The sequence below is a fragment of the Triticum urartu genome, chromosome 3, assembly GCF_003073215.2.
Source record: "Triticum urartu cultivar G1812 chromosome 3, Tu2.1, whole genome shotgun sequence".
Lineage (NCBI taxonomy): Eukaryota > Viridiplantae > Streptophyta > Magnoliopsida > Poales > Poaceae > Triticum > Triticum urartu.
Window position 1 is genome coordinate 669815343 of NC_053024.1, and position 8295 is coordinate 669823637.

Below are 8295 nucleotides of genomic sequence, written 5' to 3' on the forward strand. Positions count from 1 at the left end.
GTGGTGCGGATTCGGTGTTCGGCACCGCTGCCCGAGGAACCAGCCATCCCGCTTTTGATGAAGACGTTGGTTCCGATGCCCTACGTGGCGCCGGAGAAGAAGGCCAAGGGGACCAGAGGAGGCCTCCGTCCCAAGGGTACTCCGGACGTGGCATCCGAAGGCGCTGAAACTCACTCCACCGCCGAAAGCGACGAGGAGGAGGAAGAAAGCAACTTCCCCCTCCCCGAGGGGGGGCGGCCTCCACAGATCTGGAAGCGGAGGCGTCCAAGAAGGGAAAGGCTTCCATCACGGATAGCTCCCCATGGGACGTCAATAGCAGCCCAGAGCGGCGCCCTCGAAACAAGCCCTTGGCCGAATCGTGAGTGTCCAAATACCCTGATGCATTCATTTATCCTCCTCTTTCAATTCATAATTCTATCATGAAATCATGCATTAGCAGTCTGGCTCGTTTTGCCCTTGAGCGATCCTCGTCTTCGGGGAACTCGCTGGATCCGAAGGTGATGGACAGCGTGTCCCTTCCAACGGCCTCCTCTCCCAAGGCCATGGACGACGCCGAGGTGTTGTCCCAAAGGACCCTTGGCCAGGGAGAAATGTAGGAGGCCGCCTGGATGACGCCAGAGGGCGAGACTTCGGCTGTCGGACACATGGGGGAGCAGATCCCCATGGAGACTGGCGATGGGGGCCATGTCCAATTCGGCCCTCTACTGAATACGGTCCCGGAGACCTATACGGCTCCGGAATCTGGCAAGCAGCCTCCTTCATCGGAAGGAGGTGTTCCCATTTCGCTGGTGACCTCTGTCCAACCAGAGGCGCCAGATACTCTACTGGAAGCGCTTCCATAATTGAGGAACACCATACTCTCATGGGTGCGGTGATTGAGAAGATTCAGTCCATGAAGAGCGGACTGACTGAAGCCTGTGCGAGCCTTCTAACAGGCTTTGAGGTAAGTGCTGCATTTATGTGAAAATAAAGTTACAGTATAGACAGTAGCCCCTGAGACTTTGTCTAGTGTTCAGAAAGAAAAGCCAAACAGAGGATCAAATAGTTTTTCGTAGGAGACTAATCATATATGTCTTTGTGGATAAGTAGGCATCGCTGCTGGTCGTGACTTCTCATGCTCCCGAAGTCTCCAGACTGAAGCGGAGGCTGGAACGGACGGAGGAGGAGCTCGGCCGTGCGAAAAAGCAGCTGGAGGATGCCTAAGGTATGCAATGATCTTGTGTATGTCCAGAAGGGGTGTATGATGTAGGTTGATCATAGTGACATGGCATTTATTAGGGGCGGCGACCGAGTTAGAGGCCCTCAAGAAGGCGCTAGACGATTCCGAGAAGAGAGCGGTAAAGGGAAAAACCACCCGAGTAAAGCATGAGGCCAGGGTTGGTGAGGGCCAACAGGAGCTGCAGGACGCAGTGAAGAAACGCGAGTCCTTGGAGCGCCAGAATGCGGACCAAGAGTCCAAACTTGCTAAGGCCCACCAAAGCACACAAGAGGCCCGGGCCTAAGCCCAAGGCGCCCTTCGGGAGATCCAGGAGGCCAAGAAGATCACGGCGGGTAAGGCTTTTATTATGCAAAGCAAGTATGTGAGCCAGATGTATCTCTTATTGACCCGGGTTTGGAGTTCTCCAGGAGCGTTTGCAGATTTGCTGCGCAGTGTGTCCGACGCTGCGGAATTCTTCCGGGCTGAAGAGGGGAGCTCAACGGAGAAGTTGTTCTGGTCACAATACCTTGCACCAGAACATCCGGTGCCCTTTAGCGACCAGCTAAAAAAGTTGGTCGAGCTGCATAGGGTGGCCGAACTAGCGATGAAGTACTTAATAATCTGGCTGTGGCCTGCAGAAGCTATACCCGGCTGCTACTTTCGCCTCGTGAAGCGGCTGGTCAATGCCTTCCCTCGGCTTGATGCCATCAAGCGGTCGGTCTGCATAGAAGGTGCGCGGATGGCCTTCACCCGCGTCAAGATACAATGGGCGAAGATGGACGCGGTCAAGCTCGCGACCGAAGGACCACCCACTGGCAAGGAGCACCGCATGCCCGAGTAGTAGTTTGAAGATGTTCTGAAGGGATCCGAAATTGTGGTGGAGCAATGTACTAAGAACATTATATTTGAATGAAAACATTCATGTAATCCCATCCTGTATGATGGAAACAAGGCTTCATATGTAATATAATGCTTTGCTGTTTTGTTTATTGAAAATTTTACCTCCTGTGTGGCCGTTTCATCAAATCTCAGAGTTGGCCAGTCGTCGGCTTCAGCCCCCACATAGGTAGTACGGGGGTGTTCGGGATGAATCTAAACATTCTTTATCCAAGAGTTTGGTCCTTAAAGGAGGTGTTTAGCGCAACGAACCAGGCAATCGGACTATGTGGCTTTATTACCTCACTTAGCCACAGGAGTTTGATGATGAAAATATAGGCGCAGCCCCTAGTATCCAGACTAGGGTGCTGTAAACACGTGATCGGACAAGAACCGATTCGTCGCATAATGCGGGTAAAATCGCTAAAGATTTGAAACCTCCGAAGAGCTGACCAGCTCACGCCGCATCATGACAGTCAATTTTCGGCTTTCTCTATTGAGGTGCACACTGGATAAACCAAGACACAATCACAGTAGTTCTCCCTTTACTACCCTAGCTGATATAGCGGAACGTAAGGTAGTAAGCACAGGAGCCGGGCAACCCAACTATTGACCAAATACATGATCCGGAGCCAATGCATATAATGCGAAATTCGGGGTGCCAAACTATACTGTAAAAGTGTTCGGACTTGTTGCCATAGTGTGGGGCACAATAAAGCCCCTGACGGATTACGACGTACCACGGTGTACGGATGCAAATTAAAATAGCGAAAATAAAAATAAAGAAAAAGCTAGTGCCACATATGTTGGGCTGCAAACTGGTTCCATTATAATTTTAATTGATACATCAGAGCGTACTTGAACAAAAAGTGCGAAAAGCAACAGTGACTATTTAACATGCCAAGACCAAGGAGGAGCTGCGTACAGGTCCCGAAAACAGGTAGAGTGATTGCCAAGAAGGACGTCTAGAGATTCCCCCATACGTCTATGCTACTTGCCGCCTTGGTGTGTCCGTCCTTCGAAAGGACCAATTATGAGGCCGGCGAGAGGGGCCTGCGGAAAGGAAACCTGAAGAGAAAAGGGAAAAAGTGCAAGTATGTGTGTCCAGGGGAGGTCGAGCCTTATTAAGGATCACAATCTATTTATGCCTTCGTCTATGCCCATGGTATTTTGAGTGCGTAGTTACGTACGCGCGGTGCGAACGCCGCCATTTGGTATTGTCTGGGACGGAGGCCGAATTGCTAGTTGAGCTCTTGCCGAGCTGGGCTGTCCTGGCGCATGGTAGTCCGGACTTGTTTGACAGTGTCCGGGAGTATGGCTATCGAATTAAGGTTCTGCTTGTGGAGGCCGCTCTATACTTATGCTGCCAGGGCAACGGTGTGCTCCTCAGTACGGAGGGAGCGCTCTGTATTTCCATTGACTGTTATGACACCGCGTGGTCCGGGCATCTTGAGCTTGAGATAAGCATAGTGCGGCACCGCATTGAATCGGGCAAACGCAGTTCGTCCAAGCAGTGCTTGATAGCCACTGCGGAAGGGGACGATATCAAAGATTAACTCCTCACTTCGGAAGTTGTTTCGAGATCCGAAGACGACCTCCAATGTGATTCAGCCTGAGCAGTGGGCCTCTACACCTAGTATAACTCCTTTAAAGGTAGTTTTGGTGGGCTTGATCCTTGAAGGATCAATACCCATTTTGCGCACTATATCCTGGTGAAGCAAGTTGAGGCTGCCGCCGCCATCCATGAGGACTCGTGTGAGGTGAAATCCATCAATTATTGGGTCGAGAATACTGGTCGGATGATCCCTACAATCGAAAGTGATCGGGCATGATGACCATGGGTTGAATTTGGGGGCGACTGGCTCTATCGCATAGACGCCCCTGAGCGCGCGTTTGCGCTCCCTCTTGGGGATATGGGTGGCGTATATCATGTTCACTGTTTTGATTTGAGGGGGGAACTTCTTCTGTCCCCCTGTGTTCGGTGGACGGGGCTCCTCGTCGTCGTCCTCGCTTTGCGACCCCTTCTCCTTGTCTTCGGCATTTAACTTGCCGGCCTATTTGAAGACCCAACAACTCTTATGGGTATGATTGGATGGTTTATCAGGGGTGCCATGGATCTGACATGGGCGATCGAGTATGCGGTCCAGGCTGGAAGGGCCCTGATTATTTCTTTTATATGGCTTCTTCCGCTGACCGGACTTGGAGCCACTGAATCCGGTGTTGACGGCCGTGTCATCGGTATTATCACCGTTGCTTCGACGCTTATGTCTGTTGCGTCGGAACTTGCCGTTGCTATTTCTGGCCTCCGAAGTGTCAGGTTCGCTTGTATTGTTACTACTACAGGCTAGCCAGCTATCTTTGCCCGCGCAGAAGCGTGTCATGAGTGCCGTAAGGGCTGTCATGGACTTTGGCTTTTCTTGGCCGAGGTGTCGGGCGAGCCATACGTCCCGGATGCTATGTTTAAATGCCGCCAGGGTTTCAGCGTCCGAACAGTCGAGGATCTGGTTCTTTTTGGTTAATAATCTAGTCTAGAATTTCCTAGCTGACTCTCCGGGCTGTTGGATTATGTGACTTAAGTCGTCGGCATCCGGAGGACGAACATATGTACATTGGAAGTTGTCAAGGAAGGCTTCTTCCAAGTCCTCCCAGCTGCCAATAGATTTTTCAGGCAGGCTGTTCAGCCAGTGTCGGGCTGGCCCCTTGAGTTTTAGGGGGAGGTATTTCATGGCATGAAGATCATCGTCGCGCGCCATTTGAATATGGAGGATAAAGTCTTCAATCTATACCGCATGATCTGTGGTTCCAACATATGATTCGATATTCACGGGTTTGAACCCTTCTGGTAATTCATGTTCCATTACTTCATCAATGAAGAAGAGGGGGTGTGCGGCGCCTCTATATCGGGCCAAGTCGCGACGTATTTCGGATGGAGTCCGTCTGCGATTTACGGTTCTGACGTAACTATACTTGCCATGTTCGGCTCGATAGCCGTCGTCGCGCATCGGGGCACGCCCCGTGATCCATAGATCGATCTGGCCAGACCTGCTTTATTCTTCAGGCCCTGCCGGAGATCATATGTGTATCTCTGAGCAGTTTTATCTCTCTCTTTACGGTGAGGTGGTACGGGCTGGTGTTCGGCTTGGGTTGCCACTTTGTCCCGACCACGTGGTGGTCTGTCAGTCGCATTGTGCACTGATGGCACGGGCTCCAACGCCTCATCATCGAATTGAGGTAATAATTTGTGCTTCGGTAACCTTTGAGTGGTCGCTTGAGGCCGTACTCCTTGGCCTCCAGGACGTTAGTCCATCTATCATTGAGTAGGTCCGGATCAGCTTGAAGTTGTTGTTGCTTCCTTTTCAGGCTCCTTGCAGTGGCTATTAGCTGGCGCTTGAAGTACTCCTGCTCGAGAGGTTCCTCAGGCATGATAAAATCCTCGGTGCCGAGGCTCGCCTCATCCTCGGAGAGCGGAAGATAATTACTGTCCTCCAAGTCTTCGTGTGTGGCCTGTTCATCAGGGCTAACTTCTCCGTCTTCCCGTTTGTCTTGTTCGGAAGTTGCCTCAACGGGGTCTTCATTGTCTTCGGCACCATCCGGAGTGTTATCTTCTCCTGTGCCGGTGTTGCTGTCTTTGCTGCGGCGTGACTTAGAGTGGCGCCGCTGACGCTGGCGCTTTGGTTGTATCTCAGGAGGTTTATCCTCGACTGGATCTTCCTTGTCATCGCCGCTATTCTCTTTTCGTGCATCCACCATGTATACGTCATACAAGGAAGTGGCCGTCCAGCATCCGCTAAACGGTGGATTTTGGGCCTCTTCTTCTCCGGCATCGTCATCCATACCGTCGATGTCGTCAGATCCGTAATCGAGCATGTCAGTTAAGTCCTTGACAGTGGCTTTTAAGTGGGCGGGGGGTGGGAAGCGAAATTCTCCATCATCAGCCTCCAGTTCGAACCGGATATAATTCGGTTGTGAGTCCCCCGCTAAGGAGAGTGTTTTTAATGAGTTTAACACGTCGCCTAAAGGCGAGTGCCGAAGATGTCCACAGAGCTGAATTCGGACACGCATGCTTCGGAACCTGTAGCCAGAAACGTGTCCGAGGTTCTGGCAACACAGATCTCACTTGAGGTTGGGTCTGTGTGCGGCTTCAACGTCGTTGAGTCTGCGGCCTCCATGGTGGGGTTGAGCCTCCCGTCCTCGGATGGCGTGATCTGCTCCGGATCTAGAGCTGGAGCAGTTGCAGGTTATATCTCCTATAGGTGGTTCGATGACAGATTTAAGTCATGTTCATCGTGGTGGCAGGGAGCGGCTACTGCCGCGGTCTCGAATCCGTCGAAGATCAAGTCTGTGCGGATGTCCGCGACATAGTTCAAGCTTCCAAATCTGACATGATGGCCAGGGGCATAGCTATCGATCTACTCTAGATGGCCAAGCGAATTGGCCCGCAGTGTGAAGCCGCTGAACATGAAGATCTTTCCAGGGAGGTAGGTTTCTCCCTGGACAATGTTGTCGTGGATGATTGACGGGGCCATCGAACCTCTTGGCGATGACACGGCGGAACTCTCAATGAAAGCACCAATGTCGGTGTCAAAACCGGCGGATCTCAGGTAGGGGTTCCCGAACTATGCGTCTGAGGTTGATGGTAACAAGAGATAGGAAACACAATGTTTACCCAGGTTCGGGCCCTCTCCATGGAGGTAAAACCCTACGTCCTGCTAGATTAATATTGATGAGTATGGGGGTTTCAAGAGTTGATCTACCACGAGATCGTAATGGTTAATACCCTAGAAGTCTAGCCTATCTAATTATGAGTGTCCTCCCTATGAAATAAACCCTCCAGTTTATATAGACACCAGAGTGGACTAGGGTTGTACAAAGTCAGTTACATAGAAAGGAAATAGTATATCCGGCCGCCTAGCTTGCCATCCATGCAAAGGAGAGTCCTTTCCGAACACGGGAGAAAGTCTTCTATCTCGTATCTTCATGGCCCAATATTCCGGCCCATGTAACAGACTGGACGCCCGAGGACCACTTAATCCAGGACTCCCTCACTCATCCGTCCAAGTGGAAGCTTCTACCTCACGACAAGGTGAACCAAGAGTTGACATGGACGCATCCACAAGTGGGACACGCCAAGATGAGGAAAGCGAGGAAGTACACCAAGATGAACCTCATCAACCTCCTTCTCCACCTCCACAAGAGAACGACAACGAAGAAGGCCAAAAAGAAGAACGAGATAATGAAGAAGATGCTCCACCCCGACCCAAACAAAAGCTCCCATGAGTTTGAGCAAGGGTTTCATGAGACCATCCCGTTGAACAAATTTTCAACGATATTCAAACCGGGAGAATCACTCGCTCTAAAACTCGTTTGGCTAATTTTTGTGAACATTATTCATTCATCTCTAGCATTGAACCTATGAAGGTTGAAGAAGCATTGGAAGATCCGGATTGGATAAATGCCATGCACGAAGAGCTACACAACTTTGAGAGAAACCAAGTGTGGACACTGGTCGAGAAGCCCGACAACAACCACAACATCATCAGTACCAAATGGGTGTTTCGCAACAAGCAATATGAAAATGGACAAGTTGTTCGCAACAAAGCATGTCTTGGTGCCCATGGCTACACTAAAGTCGAAGGTATGTACTATGGTGAGACATATGCCCCTGTTGCTAGACTTGATTCCATCCGCACCTTACTTTCCTATGCTAATCACCATGATATTACCTTGTACCAAATGGACATTAAAAGTGCTTTTCTAAATGGAGAAATTGAGGAGGAAGTTTATGTTAAACAACCTCCCGACTTTGTTAATCCTAAGAAACCCGATCATGTTTACAAACTCTACAAAGCTCTTTATGGTCTTAAACAAGCTCCTAGAGCCTGGTAAAAATGCTTGACCAACTTCCTTATTGAAAAAGGCTTTGAGATTGGAAAGATTGTGTCGGATGTGGGGTTTCGGCAAACCCTTAAGGTTCGAACACTGGGGTGCGCGTGAAGTCTTTCCCTCCTACCGATCTACGCTCTAGCTCGCTAAGATCTTGCGGACGAACTCGACGAACTCACAACACAGAAAGACACGGGGTTTATACTGGTTCGGGCCACCGTTGTGGTGTAATACTCGACTCTAGTGTGGTGGTGGTGGATTGCCTCACGGGCTGATGATGAACAGTACAAGGGAAGAACAGCCTCCTGAGCTTGAGGTGTTCTTGTGCTTTCAGACTT